This window comes from Hevea brasiliensis, chromosome 4, assembly GCF_030052815.1.
Source record: "Hevea brasiliensis isolate MT/VB/25A 57/8 chromosome 4, ASM3005281v1, whole genome shotgun sequence".
NCBI lineage: Eukaryota > Viridiplantae > Streptophyta > Magnoliopsida > Malpighiales > Euphorbiaceae > Hevea > Hevea brasiliensis.
The window spans coordinates 39,468,625-39,492,690 of NC_079496.1; positions in this window are offsets into that span (position 1 = coordinate 39,468,625).

The window sequence follows — 24,066 nt, forward strand, 5'->3', positions numbered from 1 at the left end:
AATAGAGTTTCAGTGGTCCTACTGGAAAGAGGAAGAACCATGGGGGACACAGCAGAGGTGGCAAGAAGTCTGGTAGGGGAAGATATTCAGGACAGAAGCCTCCTCTATCTGGTCAGCAGAGTACCAGAGGTTCTTAGCCTCCCTGCCAATGTGAAACATGTGGAAGAAATCATGGTGGGATATGCTACAAGGCTATTGGAGCCTGTTATAACTGTGGAGGCACAGGACACTTTGCCAAGGACTGCACCAGTAGTCGCAGAGTTGGACCACCTCCTACTACTGCAGAGGGGTCAGTTCAGAGCCCTGTCACCAGAAGTTCACAACCACCCAGCAGAGGTAGAGGTAGGGGTAGAGGTAGCCCAGCAGGCAGCCAAAGCATAGTGAAACATTCAGAGCAAGACAGTGCTCCAATCAGAGTCTATGAAATGAGACAGAGAGAAGAGGCCGAGACATCTAATGTTGTGGCTGGTACCTTCTCAACTTTTAATCAAGATGTGTTTGCATTATTTGATCCGGGTTCTACCCATTCTTATGTGAGTGCTAGCATCATTGATTGCATTGCTGTTCCATGTACAAAAATGGACTTTGAGGTGCTAGTAACAAGTCCACTAGGACAGGAAGTCAGGGTTAATAGAATGTATAGAGATTGTCCTTTGGTGATCCAAGGACACACTTTTCTGTCTGATTTCATTGAAATGCCCTTCAGAGATTATGATATCATCTTGGGCATGGATTGGTTAGCTAGGCATCATGCCATGATTGACTGTAGGCTAAAGACAGTCACTTTTGGTCTCCCTCAGTATAGTGATGTGGTAATACATGGGGAGAGGCAATTATTGCCATCAAACATCATTTCGGCTGCACTAGCCAGAAAAATGATCAGAAAGGGGTGTGAAGCCTACTTGGCACATGTGGTAGACACCCAAGTGGGGAGTCTAGCATTGAAGGACATCCCTACAGTACATGACTTTCGGATGTGTTTCTGATAAATTGCCGGGATTACCTCCGGAAAGAAGTGCAGTTTGAAATTAATGTTATGCCTGGTGTGGATCCAATCTCCATAACGCCATACAGAATGGCACCAGCAGAGTTGAAGGAGTTGAAGATACAGTTGCAAGAATTACTTGAAAAGGGCTTCATCCGCCCTAGTGTGTCACCTTGGGGAGCACCAGTGTTGTTTGTTAAGAAGAAGGATGGTGCTCTCCGCTTATGTATAGATTACCGGCAGTTGAATAAGGTGACAATAAAGAACAGATATCCATTGCCTCGCATTGATGATCTGTTTGACCAATTGAAGGGTGTACCTGTATTCTCCAAAATTGACTTGCGATCTAGTTATTATCAGTTGAAGGTGCGAGAGCAGAGTATTCCAAAAACTGCTTTCAGAACTCGGTATGGCCACTATGAGTTTCTAGTAATGCCATTCGGGTTAACAAATGCTCCAGCTGCTTTTATGGATATGATGAACACTATCTTTAGACCATATCTCGATCAATTTGTGGTGGTGTTTATTGATGACATTTTGATATATTCGAGAAATGCAGAGGAGCATGAAAGACATCTACGGATTGTACTGTAAAATTTAAGGGAGAAACAGCTATACGCCAAATTGTCGAAATGTGAATTTTGGCTGAAAGAATTCTCCTTTTTGGGACATGTTGTATCAGCTGAAGGGATCAAGGTAGATACCAGTAAGGTAGAAGCTATCCTTAATTGGAAGCCGCCCAGGAATATCACAGAAATTCACAGTTTTCTGGGTTTAGCTGGATATTACCGTCAGTTTGTGAAAGGGTTTTCTATGTTATCTTCTCCACTAACCAAGCTGCTTTGAAAAGATGTGAAATTTCAGTGGACAGATAAATGCCAGTAAAGTTTTGATGAGTTGAAGAGGCGTTTAACTGAAGCTCCAGTCCTCACTTTACCTACTCCGGGTAAAGAATACATAGTTTATAGTGATGCTTCTCACAATAGGTTAGGCTGTGTACTAATGCAAGATCAGAATGTCATTGCTTATGCATCACGTCAGCTGAAACCGCATGAGAGGAACTACCCAACACAAGATCAGAATCTTTTGAATTATTTTCAATTGGAATAAATTATGACTATTTGTATATTATTGTTTTAAATTGTGAAACTGTGAAAAATTATTTGAATAATATTTGATGGATATTTATTGCTTGAAAAGCATTGTAAATGGTTTGAAATTGTGAGAAATTGTTTGAATGATATTGATGGATACTTATTGATTGAAAAGCATTGGAAATGGTTTGAAACCACAGCTATCATGTATATTGATTGTATTCCTTGCTAGCTTGTCTAGTGGGACGAATTGAATTCCCTCTCTGGCTGAAGTGTTGAGGTGTGTGCCTGTTGAGGACGAATTGTATGAGTACTCATAATTTTGCTAGCTAGCTATGTTATTCCTCATTAGTCATCGACTTCTGGGATGAATTGAATACCTCATTAGCCATCGGCTTTTGGGACGAATTGAACTTTGAAACATGATTAAGCTGTGTCTGATTTATTGATATGTATTGTGAGATTGTGAAATGAATTTAAATTCTTATTGACATTCACTATCTTTTGAATTTAACTATGTTTGGATTTCTGAGATTTATTGTGATATTGTGTTAAATTCCTTCTGACATTCATTGTCTTGAATTTAACTATGATGTTACATATCCATCATTTAAATGATTTATGAATTGTGATTTAAAGTTGTATTTGGTTAATGTTGTGCACCACTGAGACATTGTCTCAACGATAGCTTTTTATTGCTGTCGCAGGTAGACAGACGGATAGGGCAGCAGACTAGGCTGCTAGTACATCCAGCGAGAGATTATCGGGTATAATGAGTATACCACATTTTGCATTTTGTACTGTAATGTATGACCATTGTATGTACATAGTGTTCTTGGTTTTGAGCAGTTGTAAATTCAAATTGTACATTGAAGTTGTAAAATAATTATGAGTTGTTTTGGCTTGTAAAAAAATATATTATATTTCTTGTATCTCAGTCTTTGAAAAATCACTGTGGATTTGAGTTGAGAAATATGTTGTGTTGAGAAAAATGTTGGAGTTGAGATTTGGAAATTTATAGAAGTGCTTTTTACAGGTTTTCTGAAGAACTGTTTTATCCAAAATACAGATGGCACTCTGCCAAAATTTTTACAGAAATTCCAAATAATTCAAATGTGTTAGTTCTATCGCTTCAGTTCACAAAAGTTTTTAACACCTGTAAATAGTGCTCACCACTGTAAAAGAAGTAAGAAAAGTTTTTAAAATCCCTTGTAGTGTATTTAATGGGTTATTAGTAGACGGAGTTGGTAATTCATTAGGTATACTACGGGATCATGTTATGCCTTACAGAGGGGTAGGGTGTGACATAGTTACCACCCACTCTCTCTCCTTCTCTCTTTCTTTCTTTCTTCTTCTTCCTTCTTTCTCCATTGACACCCATTCTCAAAACTCAATTCCTTGCTTTTCCTCCATGGGTTTTCCATCTAATTGATAGAGAACATCAAATTAATATTTGATTTAGAGATTAAAAGCAAGGGAAAACAAGAGATTAGAAGAGGAACAAGATTTGGAAGAGATTGGAAGTGGGAAAAATCATCAAGTGAGGTAAGCTCTCTCTTTCATGCTTGATTTACCAAGTATGCTTTAAATCAAGTATGGGTGTGATGAAATAACATGAGAAATTAAAAGGAAACATGTATAAAAATCTAAACTAGGGTTTTGGCCAACTTAGGGAAAATTAGGGTTTTTATGTATTTTAGTTAAATTGATGATAAATCTAAGTTAAATTGAAGTAGTATGCATGATTGGGAGTAGCAAGATTTCATGGGATTGCATAAATTGAATTATGGAAGATTAGGGTTCATGGGGAAATTGGGTTTTGGTGCTAAAGAGTGAAATTGGTGTGTGTAGTGTTAAATTATGATCATTTGAGGTTTATTTAGTTTGAATTGACATTGGGTTGATGAATAGAAGTAATGAAATGGTAGGATTAGGGAAAATTACAAACGTTGGTGTTTGAAAATTATGGAGTTTGTGCTAGGAAGTGCCATTGATGTGTCAATGCTAAATTATAGTCATTTTGGGTGAATTAAATGTGAATTGAGATTGGTTAATAGAAGTAATTGAAGAAATGAAAAATTAAACTTAGGGTAGAATTTTGCACACTAAATTTAGTGTGTTTAGAAGCCCATAACTTAAGCTACACAACTCTAATTGGTGTGAAACCAATTGGAAATGAAACTTAAGACATAGGGCTAGAATTTTTGTGAAGATACCCTGCCCCGAAAATGACCTTAAGCTATCCGAAATAAGCCTTGAACTTAGAGACAAATTTCTGGAACCTGCAGAATTTGATCATATGAACAGTAAATTTTGCATGGCCACAACTCTCTCTAGAAAACTCTGATTTAGGAGATCCTTGAACCGATAGAAACTTAAGACATATTAGAACATTTCATATGAAGAACTTGAGGCCAAATTATGGACTTAACCCAATCAAACTACTAAGTAAATTTAAATCATCAAATCCGCAGAAATCTGGAAATTTGTAGATTTACCATATGAATAGTAAAATTTGCATGGCCATAACTCTCTCTAGAAAACTCTTATTTAGGCGATTCTTGAACCAATGGAAACCTAAGACATAGTAGAATATTTCGTATGAAGAACATTAGACCAAATTATGGACTTACCTTGATCAAATTGCTGAACGAAGTTGGATCGATAAATCTGCTAGAACTAAATTTATAGGATGAATAGTAATGTAAACAGTAACCATGTTTTGGTCATAACTTGAGCTACACAACTTCAAATTAGGCGATTCAAAAAGGGAAAAAAAGTTAAGATCTAGATGAACAATTTTCATGAAGAACACCTCACCAAATTATGATTAAAACTAGGTAAAAATTGGGTTCAAAAATTGGGGCACCAAGTTGTCCAAAACCAAAACTCTCTAAAATTTGCAAAGCTAATTTGGGATGCCTTAGACATTCATGTAATGAGTTCTTGGTAGCAATTGAGATGCGTATTGAGACATTCTATTTGTGTATTTCAGTAGAGAAAGAGGTTGGGACGGACAAGGAATAGTGAGTAAAGAGAAAGGAGAGCATTGAAAGTTTGCGCACGACTAACATTTTCTTCGTTTTTAAACTTGTAAATTGCTTGGAATGTGTTAAATTGAATGAGTTTGTTTTGAACAAGTTTACTTTGACTGAAATATGGTTTTTCTCTTTCATTTAAGAAATTTGGGTGTTGCCACCTTTATATGGATATTATGATGAATTTAAATATGTTTATTGGTTTATAAATGTGATTGTTGAGTGGGAAATTTTTGGAAACTCTTTTGAAACCACAATTAGCATGACAGTCCCTTTCGAAACTCCCCAGTAGTAACGGCTACTTGGGGTTGATAATTGATATTGATTATGTCTCCCATTAATAACGGTTAGTGGGGTAAGACTACATGAGTACTCATTAGCTAGCTAGCCCTTCCCTCATTAATAACGGTTAGTGAGGTTGAGATTGCTTTGTCGTGGTGTACAACACGGCACTGATTGTGAAATTTTGTGTCATGGCCTAAACTGTGTGTTGATGTTGGCAACACTAATGCTTTGTGAATTGTGATTTATGAAGTGTGATTTCTCTTTTAAAATGTTATTCCAATAAATGGCTCTTATGGACTTAGAACTATTGTGAAGTTTTCATGCTTAAGAAAAATGTGATTTATTATGCTTTGACAAATTGTGTTTTACCTTAAGTTTTAAAGTTATTAGTTGTGCACCACTGAGTGAAATACTCAATGATAGCTTCTTTATATTGTCATAGGTAAGGGAAAGGAGAAGGCTGCCGAGTGAGAGACTTGGAAGCAACATTTTGGTATTGATTATCGGTATTTATGTTAGGTATACCCTTGTGATTCCTTTGGATGTATTTTGTACCTATATGTATGGATGTACGGACTTTGAGCAGTTTGTATTAAAAAGTACTGCATTACTAAAGTATTTTGAGTTTGTAACTATTTGTATTTTATTTTGAGACTTATGAAAAAGTAACTTTTGCAATATTTAGTTTATCATTATTTCCAATGGATGTTTACATGGAATTTTAACTATTCTCATGCAGTTTTCCGCAAAAGAATTGATAAGATAAAAATCTATGATTTGTTTTAGAATCCTTTATAATATAACTAATGGTTTATCGGTAGGTGGAGTTCGGTAATTCATTAAGTATGGTACGGGAACATGTGATGCCTTACTAGGGATATGGTATGACATGTTTTAGTGGTATCAGAGCTTTGGTTTTTATACAAGTTTTGAAATTGCATGTTTGAAAAATTTTAATAAGTACAACTACTCAACTGTTATTAATTGATACATATAGTGCATTACATCATAAATATGGACTAATGGAGGGAAATCTCCTTGTGTTGGCTGTCCAAGGAGTAGAATTCTTTGTGATTCAGTATGGAAGAGGGGGATCACACAGTAGAGCAATCGATGGCAGTGAGTGCAGGAGGCGGCTCCTCAGAATGCTAGTGGGTCAGCTGCACCCGTCCCACCCATGCAGTTTTCTACTCAGTTTTGTCAGCAAATGGCTGCACTATTTCAGCAAATGGCTGGCAATACACCAGCCCAAGTTCCAGTTGCTAGCACCTCCAGTGCAACCACCATGTAACATCCTCCCTGTACGTATTCTGTACGTTCTGTTGCTCTAGAGGCTAAATAACAGTCCAGGTAAGTTAAGATGTCTGGAACTACACTTCGGTGATAGTGAATAGACATATAATGATGAAATAAATAAAAAGAAAATACAAAAAAAATCAAAGAAAAATAAAAGAGAGAAAATGAAACTAAGTTAAACGAGTCGACACTGCAGTGATGGGTGACCGCATAGGAAAGGCCGTTGTCGACCACAGGACCGCGGGGAACCCTTGAAATTAAATTTTGGGACGTAAATAAAGGTTAATTGAAATATAATTGACACTAGAATTATCAAAGAAAAATTAATAAATTAGTACAAAGAAAAATGAAAAATCAAGAAATAGACAAAAATCGGTGTTATCGAAAAATCGGGAATATAACCCAAAGTGGGGCATTTTGGTCATTAGAGTTGCCTTTTGACCTCAATGTCTATTAAAAATAAATGATATTGCACTTAGGAAATGTCATGAAAAATTAAAATGGGACACAATAAGTAAATAGTGAAAGAAATGAGGTAAATGTGCAAATATGAAACTTAGTATAATTAAACATTAAACTATTGTTTAGTGCTCCACTAACTACATTATAAGAGACATAAAATAACAATTAGTGGGCAGAAATGGGTCATCTTCAACCTCAAGAACAAATCAGCCGAATTGGTTCTCCATGAAAGACTCCATGGCTGAATGAGCTCTTCCTCCATGCAACCTTGATCTAGCCACTCTTTCCACTTGGTTCCTTTATTAAACCTTGCATACTCATCTTGGGGAAGACATTGGTAGAAAAAAAAGAGAAGAAGTTTAGTGAGGTTTGAGCAAACTACAAAAAGAAGTAAGTGTCCAATTCTTTTCCTTTCTTTAGTGGAAGTGATGCTTGAGTTAAGGGATGTTGTTTGGTGAAGAAAATATGTAGAAATGTTGAGTATTGGAATTGAGTCAATTTAGACAGCCATAAAGCTTTGTAGTGTTTGAGTTTTTCTTACCTCTAATGGATGGAAATTAAGGTTGATTAACTCAAATGGAAGTGATAGTAAGTTAATATCCAATGATGTGCATGTTAGTGCTTGAATTAAGGGTTTGAAAATGGGTCTTGATACTTTGGTAAACTACCATGTTTGGCAGCCTAATAAATCATGAATTTGCATGTGAGTTTATGTGAATTATAGATGAAATGTGATGGTGTTAAATAGTGGGCAGCATGTGTAGTTGTCATGGATGTATATGTGAAATATTGGTGTTGAGGCATGTTGTATTTTGGTGGAATTGAATGTTGGACTTTAACGGTGAATTGTGTGCATTGAGCACTTGAATGTTCTGCCCAAAATTGCTTGCTGGAATTGTGTTTAATATTTGTATAAGTGCTATGCATGAATAATGAAGTAATGAGGAGGTGAAGGAATGCCAAATTGGATGTGTAAGTGTCTTGTGCAGGTTGTGTATTGATGGCAGTACCTAAATTAGGTTATAAGTGCAAAAATGTGAACCCAATTGGTATGAGGCAAATAGGGGGTGAAACTAGACACCAAATAGGCCAACTTTCATGTAGAAATATTGTCAAAATTCTGCCTAGAAACTGACCTTAAAAATGACCAAATCTGGAAAGGCAACCTTATAACCCAAATTTTTGATCATATGAACAGTAATCATTAGGATGTCTATAACTCACTCAAAATAGGTCCAATTGACCTGAAAATTTTACCATGGATAGCTTAGACATAGAGCTACAATTCTTATGAAGACACCAAAGCCCAGAAATGGCCAGGACCAAGTCAAATAGCTTGCAAAATTTTGGGTACCAAAACTACCAGAACTAAAAGTGACCTAAAATTGACCAAATTTTGCACTAAAGGTGCAATCTGTCCAGCTTTAGTAAATTGACCATATCTTGGTCTATACAACTCAGAATAACCTGAAATTTTGCCCTGAATGCAATAAGACATAGAACTACAATTTTTCTTCTTTGACCATAAGCTAACAACCAAGAGAAATAGGACTTTAAGCTGGACCAATCTAGCACACAAAAATTGAGAATTTGACATTTACATACAATGATGCTTGAAGCAATTTGGCAATGAATGCCAACTTGTAAAAATGGTAAATTGCACTATATTGGCAACATATTGAATTACAATTTGTGACATGTTGATGCTAGAATCAACTTACCTATTTTACCAAAAAGGGTCAACATATGCATTGACTTATGAATTACATAATAGCTTGTAAACTCTAAGAAATTGAAGAATTAAACAATTAATTTATAATGTGTCCTAGTTTGCCTAGTTGACTAGTTTGAATAGTTTGGTATGCCAATAGGATTCTGACAGCTATTCTGTAAATGGCTTTACGTCATACTATGTTTTTATGGCATATTATGCCGCACTGTGACTCTAATAGCCTACGGCTATACATATTGTGTTATTATACTTGACTTATCGCCAGGTTGACTATATGGCTTTTTAGCTACACTGTTTGCACACGGGGAGACATTTTGTGACCGATGGTGTGACGGCCTGAGGTACTAGGTACCCAGTGCCAGTATATCTGTTTATCCAGTTTGGTCAGTATATAGGCTACACGGGCAGTTAACTGAAGCACTATTAAATTCAAATAGCTAAATCCACTCTACTGACATACAACACTACCAAAAATTAGCAAATATTGAAATATTAGCAAATAAAAGTAGAATCAGCAACTGCAAAGTATATCAATGTTATAAATTCGTAAACAATTCATTTACTTTTATTTTAGTGTTTATTTCTTTATATTTGGCACCACTAAGCAAAATTGCTTAGCGCATTGCTTTTGTAACGCGTAGGTATTGGAGACACAGTTGGGGAGCCTAGCAGACCTACGACCGGGTGAGACATCAGATCTGCACAGAGTCGAGTCATCACCTTTGCATTGCATACATGGTAGGACTTAGGATATCTTGTATTTTGTACTTCTATTGTATTTGAAATTCGGCCCTGTATTTTGTAATATTTTGTACATATTAAATAACATGGAGAGTATCTGAATGTATTTAAGTTATAATGGATTGTATTTTAAAACTATTTACATATTGTAAAAATCAATAGACTGTATTGAAATATTGAGACTGTGAAATAGTTGAGATTTTGATATTATCATATTGAACTGTTGTTATGAGTTTGGAATGACGATTTATGCAAATCTGACGGCACCTTGCCAAATTTTTATTACCATTTTTGAAATACTGATTTTATTAAAGTATGAAAATAGTATCAGCATGATATGAATATTACATAAAAGACTTCTTAAAATCAAATTGAGCTCAGGAAATGAGATAATCACAGACTAGGTGTTCCGGCACGCTGTGTAGCATGCCTTGCTCAGCTATACTATAGATGGGTGAGGGGTGTTACATTTAGTGGTATCAGAGCATGGTTTAGGCGTTTCTATACCTAGATAGATTGCATATCATGCATTGCATTGTAAGTGTTAAGATGACTCTAATGCATATCTTTTGATTTGTTATTTTGATCAGAATATGGACTCCACATCATAGAGAGCGGTCGATGAGGAAGTGGAAAGTCATGCTCCATCTATGACTGAACTAGGAGACAAGAGGGAATCTATTCCACCAGTACCAGGTGCACCAACCACATTTCAGCAAATGGTTGAGTTCTTTAGACAGATGGCAGGAGTTATGCCACCACCACCACCTCCACATAAAAAATCTCATATGGAGAGACTCAGAAAGTTTGGAGCAGTGGATTTTCTGGGCAAAAGGGAAGATGTCACACCTTACCCCTCTGTAAGGCATAACATGATCCCGTATAATACCTAATGAACTGCCGAACTTCACGTACCGATAACTCATTAAGTACCCTACAAGGGCTTTTAAAACAATTTTCTTATTTTTGATAAGTGGTGAGCATTTTCTAATAAGTATTTAAAACATTTAGTTAAAATTAAAACTAGTTAATATTTTTGGTCCATTTTAGTTTTCCACAAATTTTATAAAAATTTTGACAGAGTTCTGTCTATATTTTGAGAAACCAGTTCTTCAAATACCTATAAAAAGCACTTCTAAAAATGTTTTCTCAACAATTACTTCAATTTCACAATCAAACTCAATCCATTTCAACAACTCCACAATCATTTCAATCAATTTCTCAAGTTCAAAATTCAATAATCCTCAAAATACTAAAAATACATTTCATTCAAATTAAATAAAATAGTTCCACTCATATTTCATTAGAGACAAAACAATTTATATATATACATCATTACAAAATTTACATTAAAGGAAATTCAAACTAAATTTTTTTATTACAAACTTCATACAAACTTTGTACAAGTTGCTCAAGACCCATTTACATGTCCATACTTTTATATGCAATACATACATCAAAAGAAATATTTACAATTAGAGTATAAATTATACCTGATGACTTTAAGCTGATAGCTCCTCACACCTCAGCAGCTCAGTCTGCTGCTCCTCTAGTCTCTGTATCTGCGACAGCAATAGAAGCTATCGCCAAGTACTGGACTCAGTGGTTCACAACATACTAAAATAATCTTTATGCAAAACTTAAATTACATTTATTCAAAAAATTTGATTAAATATGATCATTAAATACAAAACATGAATTATGAGATTTTAATGCAAACCAAGTTCATTTCAAAGTATCAAAACACATTTCATAAAACTCACAGTTAGATCATGCCATTCGAAACAAATAGAATCTCAATAGCCAAAGGCTAAAGAGAAATCACATCACAAGGCTAGCTAGTTCAAATATATGGATATCCATTCACATCCTCTTCTACTGGCACACCTCAAAACTTCTCTAGAGAAGGAATCAAAATTCGAAACTAATTACCCCCACTAGTCGTGTTAGTGAGGCGTTCAAATATATGGTCATGACACTATGGTTTCAAAACTTATCTTAACAATTTGCTAAACATTATCATTTCAAATATACACAGTAACTTTCACAATTTAAATCAAAATATCATAAATAAGGTCACAATACTTTCAACAATTCAAAGCAAAGGTAAAATGCATATTTCATTCACTTAATTAATGAATTTTAAAGCATAATGATGTTATGCACAATCCTCAAGCGAGTTGCCTGTTGGCCTTGACTCGACTCCTCGGGTTCTGTCCCGGTATTCTTTTCAACTGAAACACACAATTTCATAGTGTTTCAGTACCATAACTTAGCATAAATCTAAAAATAAATTTAACTTCACTTTTACCTAGCTCTAACATGCTAAACTCGACGTTCTTGAAATTTTGTGTTTCGGGTTACTATTCACAACACTATTCAAGTCAAATAGTTGACTTTCTAAGGCTTAATAGGTATGGAAACTCCAACTTCACCCACATACCACATTTTGGTCACTAAATTTGTTGGTTTTGGTCATTTTCTCAAAACTTTGGTATTTTAGGCAAAATTGCCAAATTTTCAGTTTTGGTGTCCCTAGTTGTACTGTTTCATTGGTCAGTTTACTGTTGGAATTTGGCAAAACTTTCTTCATAGAAAATGTTCCCTATTGTCTTAAGTTTATTTTCCTTTTTGAATAACTCTAATTGGAGTTTTGTAGCTCAAGTTATAAGCAAATTACATTTACTGTTCATGCTACAGAATTTTGTTCTGGCAGATTATTAATTCAAAATTTGTTCAGCAAGTTGATCAAGTTAGGTCCATAATTTGGTCTAACTTTCTTCATATGAAATGTTCTACTATGCCTTAGGTTTCCATCGGTTCAAGAATCACCTAAATCGGAGTTTTCTAGAGAGAGTTATAACCATTGAAACTTTACTGTTCAAATGGCAAATCTGCAGTCTGCAGATTAAGTGACCCAACTTTGCTCAGTAATTTGATTTGGTTAATGGCATAATTTGGGTTTATATTCTTAATGAAAGTTTTAGATCTATATCTCATCTAACCACTGGTAAAATTTCAGGTTATTTTGACCTGCCTAGCTCGAGTTATGACCAAATGAACAAACACTGTTCATTTGGTCAGGTTGTGCAGAGGTAGACTGTGATTTCTCAACTTTGGTCAATTTGTTCACTAGGTTTTAGTCACTTTTTGGGCATGCTTCCTAAATGAAAATTGTGTCATTTAGTGCCTATTTTCATCCCCAATTGGTCCCATATCCATTGGACTTGTAAAATTTCATTTTTGGTCCCTCAAAGGAGATTTTGGTGATGTTGCCAGCACATGACCTCATCCAATCCGAATTGGCTTTTAATTCCAACACTTCTAGCACACCTCATTTGGTCACAAATGACCATTTTTCACTTCATATTAGGTCAAAGACACCATTTACAAGTTTTTCACATTTTTGGTCTCTAAACCCTAATGTCCAAAACCCTAACTTCCATGTTTAGCTTATTTCATGCAACTAAACTATATAAACCTCAACTACACCTTCAATCAAGCTTGCCTACCTTTTTAATTGTATCAAAATCCATCAATTTCAAGTTACCTCTAAGCTGGTTGAATTTCACTATATTCCTAAATATGTTGTTTTTATTTTATTTTCATCAATACTAGTTCACTTCAAGTGCAATTTCATGAATATAAGGAGAATTGAGAGGATTCTTGACTAACCTTTAAGGAAGTATTCCCAAAGCTTCAATTTTCTTTTTATTTTCCTTTAAATTTCTTTCTCAATAGGCTTGCCAAGATCCAAGAACAAGTTTTATTTAGGGAAATTATGGGATTTATGGGGTTAATTCAAGCTTTAAAAGCTTGAAATTAAGTAGCCATGGAGGATTTAATGAGAAAAAGGGAGAGAGATGAGAAGCTACAGGGAAGAGAAAAAAAAAAAGAAGAAGAAGAAGAAGAAGAAGATAAAATTTGGCTTTTCAATTTTATTTTTATTCTTTAATTTGACTTAGTCAATTAGTTAATTAAATTAAAATTAATTATGAAGTCATAGTTGCATCATCATGATGATGTATCACCTTTTCAACTTTTCTTTTTTTTTTTTTTTTTATTAGTTCTTTAATTTAATTCTCGATTCCGAAATTTTCTTTTCTCCGATTTTATTTGACAGTTAGGTCAGGAGTCATCTCTCGGGGCCAATTAACCAAATTGCCCCTCGCCGATTCATCCCGGTTTGCAATTAATTCCACATTTCTTCCGGCTCCCTGACCTAATTATTTGACTGGCTTAACAATTCTTTTTCGTGATTTTCTCTTTTCCACTGTGTTCGTAATGGTCCTAAGGACCACAGCGTCACATTTTACGATTCAAAATTTGAGTTTAAAATGACTTCGCAGTCGTTCCCGAGAATGTCACCCATCGTTGTGACTCTCGGCTCGTTTAACTTCTTATGTTCTATTTTTCTTATTTATACTCAACTAATTGAACATTACTAATTATTTGTGTTTATGGCTTCTCTAGTTGTCTTAAGTGTGGTTCTAATCTCCTTAATTGTCCGGACCGACACCGGTCACCGGGACAGTGAAATATACCAGGCTGTACCAATAGGGGTGTTACAGAAGATGATTCTATCACAGCTGAAAACTGGTTGGACAAAACTGGAAGAGTCTTGAAACAACTTCACTATACTCCAGAGTAGAATTTAGAAGCTGCTGTATCACTACTACAAGATGATGCATACAAATGGTGGGATACAGTAACTAGTGAGGTGCCACCAGAACAAATAACTTGGGATTTTTTTCCCAATGAGTTCAGAAAGAAGTATGTGGGCAGTGTATACCTGGAAGAGAAGAGAAGGGAGTTTATTACCCTACGCCAGAGATAACTTGTGACACTCCTTACCCGTCTACAGTATAGCCGAGTAAGATATGCCACACAGTGTGCTGGAGCACCAATTCTCATTTCCATTACAATTTATCCTTTTTAATTCATTAATTTACAATTTTGATTAATTTGAATTTTTCCGCAAATTTTATAGAAAATCAGGCAGAGTGCCGGCTATAAATTAGAAAAACAGTTCTTCTAAACCTGTTAAAAGACACTTCCAATAGAATTTTCAAATCCAGAACTCCATTATACACACATCTCAATTCAATCTCAAAATCTCAACACTATTTTTCAGAATTTTTCTGTTCACATCATCACTTGAAGCACATTCATGAATATTTCTCAACATTTCATTTTTCAACATAATATACAGAAAACTTCAATAATATAAAATTTCATATATTTACATTATCAAATAATTTCAAGAGTTTATAGTTACAATCCAAAACTAATACAAAATGCAAAATACAAAATGCCACCCAAAATCCTAATGCCCTACTAAGTGCACTGTAGATGTGAGGCGACTCTTGACTCAATATGCAGCTCTGAAAGTTCACCCGGTCTGATGTCTGCTGGGCTCTCCAGTTATGTCTCCAGTACCTGCGCGTGGCAAAAGCGACGAGCTAAGCAATTCTGCTTAGTGGTGACAATATAAAATAAAATAACTAAAATAAAGTAAATATGCAGAATGTATGTTTACATATTTTTAGTAGACTTAATTTATGATATTTATTGCAGTATTATTCGATTAACATTTGGTAAGACTTATTATCATTGCCTGAATAACCCATACTAATTAACTGGACTGGATAAATGGGTAAACTGGCACTGGGTACTAAGTACCTCGGACCATCACACCATCGGTCACATTGTGTCCCCCGGTGTGCAACAGAACAGCTAATAAGCTGTAATAATTATCAGGGATAAAACCAAAGTATAACAACTCAATCAACATAGCCAAAGGCTATTATGTCACAGAATGGCACGTGAGGCCATAAAACACAGAATGGCATGAAGCCATATGCAGTACTGCTAACAGAACCCTATTGGCATGCCAACCTATCAAAACCAATCTTGATAGGTATACTAGGGCCTATTACACTTGTAATTTATACAATTCTTGAAATTCAAATTTAGGTGTTACTATTCAATTCATTAGTTAACAAAAATGTTGACTTTTACATGGACAGTAGGTACATTGGTTTTAATACTCCCAACATACCACATTTTGCATTCTAAAATTGTTGGTATTGGTTGCCAATACCATTTCTAAACTTAATGTTAATTGTTCAAAATTTTCAGATTTCAAGCTTTGTGTTTACTATTCCATTTGTTATTTTTGCAGGGGGAATTTGGCAAAGTGGTAAACATGAAAGTTGTTTCTTTTTTTGTCTAGTTATATTTCCTTTTTGAATCACTCCATTTGGAGTTTTTTAGCTCAAGTTATGGCCCAAAAACCACAACTAGCCGGATTACAAATTTTCCAGATTTTCTGGACTGACCAAATCTACAGTATTTTGAGTAGTGACTGAAAGTCACTTTTTGAATATGTTATGGTCATAATTTGAGATAGGTTTCTTCATGAAAGTTGTAGGTATATATCTCATCTTGTTTCTGGTAAAATTTCAGGTCAATTGGACCTTCCTACACTGAGTTATGACTAAATGACTAAACACTGTTCATTTAGTCATTTTGCCCAGGCAGAATGCAGGTCACCTGGATTAGGGCAATCTTTAGGTCAACTTGATGTGGTTTTATGGGCATGGTTTCTTCACCAAAGTTGTGTCATTATGTCTCTAGTTTCATGTCCAATTGGATTTGCACCAATTGAACCTCTACAACTCCAGTTACTGCTGCCCAAACCTGCTAGACTCATGCCCAGTCCTACAGGTCACCAAGGGTAGCCACACTAACTTCAATTCCCACTGCACAAACCACTTCATTTCTGATTCACACACAGCCAAATGGTCAATAATTGACCATTAAAACCTACTTTCACCATTACATGATCAAAGTCTCAATTTCATCCCAAACCCCAACTCAACTATCTCAAACCATGCATTTTAATTTGCATTTCATTACTCCACTTAAGAGATTTATACTAAGGGCAGCCCTACTACCATTTTAGCTTCATGAAAATCATCAAAACATTACCACATCTAAGGTTGCTGAAAATATGGGATGGGCATACACATGGTATTTATTAAATTTCTTTGTAATTTTGCACTCAATCATACTCCTTCAACATGAATTTAAAGAGAAAATCAAGTTTAAGTCACTATCCTGTAATGGAGTGAAATTCAAACTTGCTAGAGTTCTTCTTTTTCACTTCTTTTTGCTCTTAAAAGATTCACCAAAATGAAAGAACAGGTTTTTGTGTTAGAAAACTTAGGTTTTAATGGGTGAGAACCAAGAAAATCAAGCTTTGGTTAGCTTGAAAATGGTGGGCATGGGAGAGAGGTAGGACAACAAGAAGAAGATGCAAGAGCTTTCTGATTTTTTTTTCTTTTCTTTTCTGCCCATTAAGTCTTTTTAAACAAATTAGTGCCATGTGTCAATATTTGATTGGGTGAGAGAATAATAATGACATCATAATGATGTCATAATCCTCATTTTTCTCATTTTCTATCCTTTTCTTGTCTATTCATTTTAAAATAATTTTTCATCAATATTTGTTTATATTTTATGTCATATAATTCATTTACATAAATGGACAATTTGGTCAAAAATCATCTCTGAAGACAAAATGACCAAAATGCCCTCCGTTTGGCTTAATGGGCCAAAATTGTGGTTACCGATTGATTAAATTTTCCTTGTGTTTTCTTAACATTTTATTGTCATTGGAACCCCAATAATCCTTCCCTGAGGTCCCAAAAATTATTTCATAAATTTTCCCTCGGGTCTAGGGTTGTTAACGACCTTCACCGTCACTTTCCCTTCGGGTTACTCATCACTGGGGTTTTGGCTCGTTTAACCTTAGTGTATTTCATTCCTATAAATTTTCCTTGATTTTTATGAGCATTATTTAGTTTCTTTATAACTCCCCACTTTAGTCTAATTATAATTTCAAACATTCTAGTTGCCCGGACCGACATTGGTCACCAGAACAGTAGACTTTACGAACTAGCTAAAGTAAGGATGTTACAACTCTTCCCCTCTAATAAAAATTTCGTCCTCGAAATTTACCTGATGCAAACAGTTGAGGAAACTGTTGCCTTATCGTCTGTTCATTTTCCCAAGTTGCCTCTTCAGTGTTGTGGTGCCTCCAAAGCACTTTCACCAGTGAAATTTATTTATTTCTCAGTTTCTTCACTTTCCGAACTAGGATCCGTATGGGTTCTTCTGTATATGTCAAGTCCGGTTGGATTTCAATCTCTTCCATGGAGATGACATGTGAAGGGTCTGAGCGATATCTTCTTAACATAGAAACATGGAATACATTATGGATTTTATCTAGTTCTGGTGGTAAAGCTAGCCGATAGGCCACTGGTCCCACATGTTCAATGATTTAATATGGGCCAATGAACCTAGGGCTTAACTTACCCTTTCTCCCAAATCTTAGTACTTTCTTCCATGGTGAGACTTTGAGAAACACTTTGTCACCAACTGCATATTCTATCTCTTTCCTCTTCAAGTTGGCATAAGATTTTTGTCTATTTGAGGCAACCTTCAAATTAGCTTTGATTATCTTCACCTTCTCCTCAGTCTGTTTCACCAGGTCTGGTCCTACCAGTTTATCTTCGCCCAATTCAGTCCAACATATGGGGGTTCTACACTTTCTCCCATACAGTGCTTCATACGGGGCCATTTGAATGCTAGCTTGGTAATTATTATTATATGCAAATTCTGCCAGTGGGAGATATACTATCCCAACTCCCCTCAAACTCAATGACACAACTCCTCAGCATATCCTCCAGGATCTATCACATAATTCACATTGTTACTATCATTTCAATTTATAAATTGTGAAAATTCAATTAGGTTCTAGGTTTACCTGGATTACTCATTCTGACTGTCCATCCGTATGAGGATGAAAAGCCATGCTAAAATGGAGTTGTGTGCCCAAGGCTTCTTACAACTTTTTCTAGAATCTCGATATAAACCTTGGGTCTCGATCAGATATGATGGAAAATGGGATTCCATGCAGTCAAACTATCTCACTGATATACAATTCTGCTAGCTTCTCCAGTGAGTAGTCAGTCCTAACTGGCAGAAAATGTGCTAACTTCGTCAATCTATCCACTATCACCCATACTGCATCATGCTTCCTTTAGGTGAGAGGTAGACCACTAACAAAATTCATAGTGACCCGGTCTCATTTCCATTCAGGTATGCTTATAGGCTGTAGCAATCCTGATGGAACTTGATGTTCTGCTTTAACAGACCGAGGAAAAGGTGAAACTGATAAAGGCCAATTTGAAAGTTGCCTTAGATCGATATAAATCTTATGCTGACTTTAAAAGAAAGGACATTGAATATAAAGTTGGCGAGAAGGTATTTCTCAAAGTATCACCGTGGAAGAAAGTGTTGAGATTCGGGAAAAAGGGAAAATTAAGCCCTAGGTTTATTGGCCCATATAAAGTTATTGAACGTGTGGGACCAGTAGCCTATAGATTAGCCTTACCACCTGAGTTGGACAAGATACATAATGTGTTCCATGTCTCGATGCTCAGAAGATACAGATAAGATCCTTCACATGTCATCTCAGTAGAAGAAATTGTGGTACAACCTGACCTGACATATGAAGAAGAACCAATTAAAATCTTGGCACGAGAGGTAAAAGAGCTAAGAAACAAGACAATTTCACTAGTGAAAATCCTATGGAGGCACCACAACACGGAAGAGGCAACATGGGAGAGCGAGGAGACAATAAGGCAACAGTTCCCTCAGCTCTTCACATCAGGTAAATTTCACATCCTCCCTGTACGTATTCTGTACGTTCTATTGCTCCAGTGGCCAAATAACAGTCCAGGCAAGTCAGGATGTCTGGAACTACATTTTGGTAATAGTGAACAGACATATAATAATGAAATAAATAAAAAGAAAATACAAGAAAAATCAAAGAAAAATAAAAGAGAGAAAATGAAACTAAGTTAAGCAGTAAGACAGTAGTGATGGGTATTTGCCGGAAAAGGCATTGCCGACCCAGGCTGAGGAACCCTCGAAATTAAATTTCAGGACGTAAGTAAAGGTTTATTGAAATATAATTGACACTAGAATTATCAAAGAAAAATTAATAAATTAGTACAAAGAAAAACGAAAAATCGAGAAACAGACAAAAATCGGTGTTATCGAAAAATTGGGAATATAACCCGAAGTGGGGCATTTTGGTCATTTGACACCTAGAGTTGCCTTTTGACCTCAATGTCCATTAAAAATAAATGATATTGCACTTAGGAAATGTCATGAAAAATTAAAATGGGGCACAATAAGTAAATAGTAAAAGAAATGAGGTAAATGTGCAAATATGAAACTTAGTATAATTAAACATTAAACTATTATTTAGTGCTCCACTAACTACATTATAAGAGACATAAAATAACAATTAATGGGCAGAAATGGGTCATCTTCAACCTCAAGAACAAATCAGCCGAATTGGTTCTCCATGAAAGACTCCATGGCCGAATGAGCTCTTCCTGCATGCAACCTTGATCTAGCCACTCTTTCCACTTGGTTCCTTCATTAAACCTTGCATACTCAGCTTAGGGAAGACATTGGTAGCAAAAAGAAGAAGAAGAAGTTTAGTGAGGTTTGAGCAAACTACAAAAAGAAGTAAGTGTCCAATTCTTTTCCTTTCTTTAGTGGAAGTGATGCTTAAGTTAAGGGATGTTGTTTGGTGAAGAAAATATGTAGAAATGTTGAGTATTGGAATTGAGCCAATTTTGGCAGCCATAAAGGTTTGTTGTGTTTGAGTTTTTCTTACCTCTAATGGATGGAAATCAAGGTTAATTAACTCAAATGGAAGTGGTAGTAAGTTAATATCCAATGATGTGCATGTTAGTGCTTGAATTAAGGGTTTGAAAATGGGTCTTGATACTTTGGTAAACTGTCATGTTTGGCAGCCTAATAAATCATGAATTTGTATGTGAGTTTATGTGAATTATAGATGAAATATGATGGTGTTAAATAGTGAGCAGCATGTATAGTTGTCATGGATGTATATGTGAAATATCGGTGTTGAGGCATGTTGTATTTCGGTGGAATTAAATGTTGGACTTTAATGATGAATTGTGTGCATTAAGCACTTGAATGTTCTGCCCAAAATTGCTTGCTGGAATTGTGTTTAATATTTGTAGAAGTGCTATGCATGAATAATGAAGTAATGAGGAGGAGAAGGAATGTCAAATTGGAAGTGTAAGTGTCTTGTGCAGGTTATGTATTGATGACAGTACCTAAATTAGGTTATAGGTGCAAAACTGTGAACCCAATTGGTATGAGGCCAATGGAGGGTGAAACTAGACACCAAATAGGCCAACTTTCATGTAGAAATATTGCCAAAATTCTGCCTAGAAACTAACCTTAAAAATGACCAAATCCGGAATGGCAACCTTGTAACCCAAATTTTTGATCATATGAACAGTAATCATTAGGATGTCCATAACTCACTCAAAACAGGTCCAATTGACCTGAAATTTTTACCATGTATAGCTTAGACATAGAGCTACAATTATTATGAAGACACCAAAGCCCAGAAATGGCCAGAACCAAGTCAAATAGCTTGCACAAATTCAGATACCAAAACTGCCATAACTAAAAGTGACCTAAAATTGACCAAATTTTGCACTAAAGGTGCAATCTGTCCAGCTTTAGTAAATTGACCATATCTTGGTCTATACAACTCAGAATGACCTGAAATTTTGCCTCGAGTGCAATAAGACATAGAGCTATAATTTTTCTTCCTTGACCAGAAGCTAAAAACCAAGAGAAATAGGACTTGAAGCTAGACTAATCTAGCATACAAAAATTGAGAGTTTGATATTTACATATAATGATGCTTGAAGCAATTTGGCAATGAATGGCAACTTGTAAAAATGGTAAATTGTACTATATTGGCAGCATATTAAATTACAATTTGTGACATATTGATGCTAGAATCAACTTATCTGTATTACCAAAAAGGGTTAACATATGTATTGACTTATGAATTACGTAATAGCTAGTAAACTCTAAGAAATTGAAGAATTAAACAATTAATTTATAATGTGCCCTAGTTTGCCTAGTTAACTAGTTTGAATAGTTTAGCATGCCAATAGGATTCTGACAGTTGTTCTGTAAATGGCTTTATGCCATACTGTGTTTTTACGGCATATTATGCCGCACTGTGACTTTAATAGCCTATGGCTATACATATTATGTTATTATACTTGGCTTATCGCCAGATTGACTATATAGCTTTTTGGCTACACTGTTTGCACACCGGGAGACACTTTGTGACCGTGGTGTGACGGCTCGAGGTACTAGGTACCCAGTGCCAGTATGACCGTTTATCCAGTCTGGTCAATATATAGGCTACACGGGTAGTTAACTTTAGCACTATTAAATTCAAATAGCTAAATCCAATCTACTGACATACAGTACTACCAAAAATTAGCAAATATTGAAATGTTAGCAAATAAAAGTAGAATTAGCAACTGCAAAGTATATCGATGTTATAAATTCGTAAACAATTCATTTAATTTATTTTAGTGTATATTTCTTTATATTTGGCACCACTAAGCAAAATTGCTTAGCGCGTTGCTTTTGTAACGCGTAGGTATTGGAGACACAGTTGGGGAACCCAGCAGACCTACGATCGGGTGAGACATCAGATCTGCACAGGAGTCCAGAGTCATCTACACTGCATTGCATACATGGTAGGACTTAGGATATCTTGTATTTTGTACATCTTTTGTATTTGAAATTCGACCCTATATTTTGTAATATTTTATACATATTAAATAACATGGAGAGTATCTAAATGTATTTAAGTTATAATGGATTGTATTTTAAAACTATTTACATATTGTAAAAATCAATAGACTGTATTGAAATATTGAGATTGTGAAATATTTAAGATTTTGATATTATCATACTGAACTGTTTTTAATGGGTTTGGAAGGAAAGTTTGTCCAAAATACAGACGGCACCTTGTCAAATTTTTATTACCATTTTTGAAATACTGATTTTATTAAAGTATGAAAATAGTATCAGCATGATATGAATATTACATAAAAGACTTCTTAAAATCAAATTGAGCTCAGGAAATGAGATAATCATAGACTAGGTGTTCTGGCACGCCTTGCTCGGCTATACTAGAGACGGGTAGAGGTAGTTGAGGCCGAGGTAGGGGTAGAAGACAACAAACAGCTAGTAGAGGCCGAGGTAGGGGTAGAGGTAACATTTCTGGCAGCCAGGGCACAGCGAGCTAACCAGAGTAGAGTGGTGCATCAGCCAGGGTGTACACCATGCCCCAGAGGGAGGAAACTGAGACATCAGATGTTGTGGCTGGTACTTTCTCCATCTTTGGTAGAGATGTATATGTACTGTTTGACCTTGGTTCTACACATTCTTATGCTAGTGCCAGTATTGCATGTTTTGTTGCCACTCCTTATTGGAAAATGGATTATGATGTGCTAGTGACTAGTCTCCTAGGGCAAGAGGTTAGGGTGAATAAATTGTATAAGGATTGTCCTTTGGTGATCCAAGAACATAAATTCCTATCAGACTTAATTGACATGCCCTTCTAAGATTATGATATCATCTTGGGTATGGATTGGTTAGCCAGGCATCACGCCATGATCGACTGTAGACTGAAGACAGTCACTTTTGGTTTTCCTGAGTATGCAGACGTAATGATACATGGGGAGAGGCAGTTATTGCCATCCAACATCATTTCAGCTGCACTTGCTAGAAAGATGATTAGAAAGGGATGTGAAGCTTATCTAGCTCATGTGATAGACACCCAGGTAGGGAGTTTTGATCTTAAAGATATTCCTACAGTATGGGATTTTCCAGATGTCTTTCTGGAAGAATTATCGGGATTACCTCTGGAAAGAGAGGTGCAATTTGAAATTGAGACTATGCCTGGTGTGGAGCCAATCTCCATCACTCCTTATAGGATGGCACCTGCTGAGTTGAAAGAGTTGAAGGTGCAATTGCAGGAATTGTTAGATAAGGGTTTCATCCGCCCTAGTGTGTCACCTTGGGGAGCACCAGTATTATTTGCGAAGAAAAAGGATGGTACTCTCTGCCTATGCATAGACTATAGACAGTTGAATAAGGTGACCATAAAGAATAGATATCCTCTGCCACAGATCGATGATTTGTTTGATCAGTTGAAGGATGCAACTATATTCTCCAAAATTGACTTGAGATCGAGCTAGTACCAGTTGAGGGTGTAGGAGCAAAGTATTCCTAAAACTGCCTTTAGGACTCGGTATGGCCATTATGAGTTCTTAGTAATGCCATTCGGGTTGACTAATGCTCCAGCTGCTTTTATGAGCCTGATGAACACTATCTTCAGGCCATAATTGGACTAATTTGTTGTGGTGTTCATTGATGATATTTTGGTTTACTCAAAGAATGCAGAGGAACATGACAAGCACTTGAGGATAG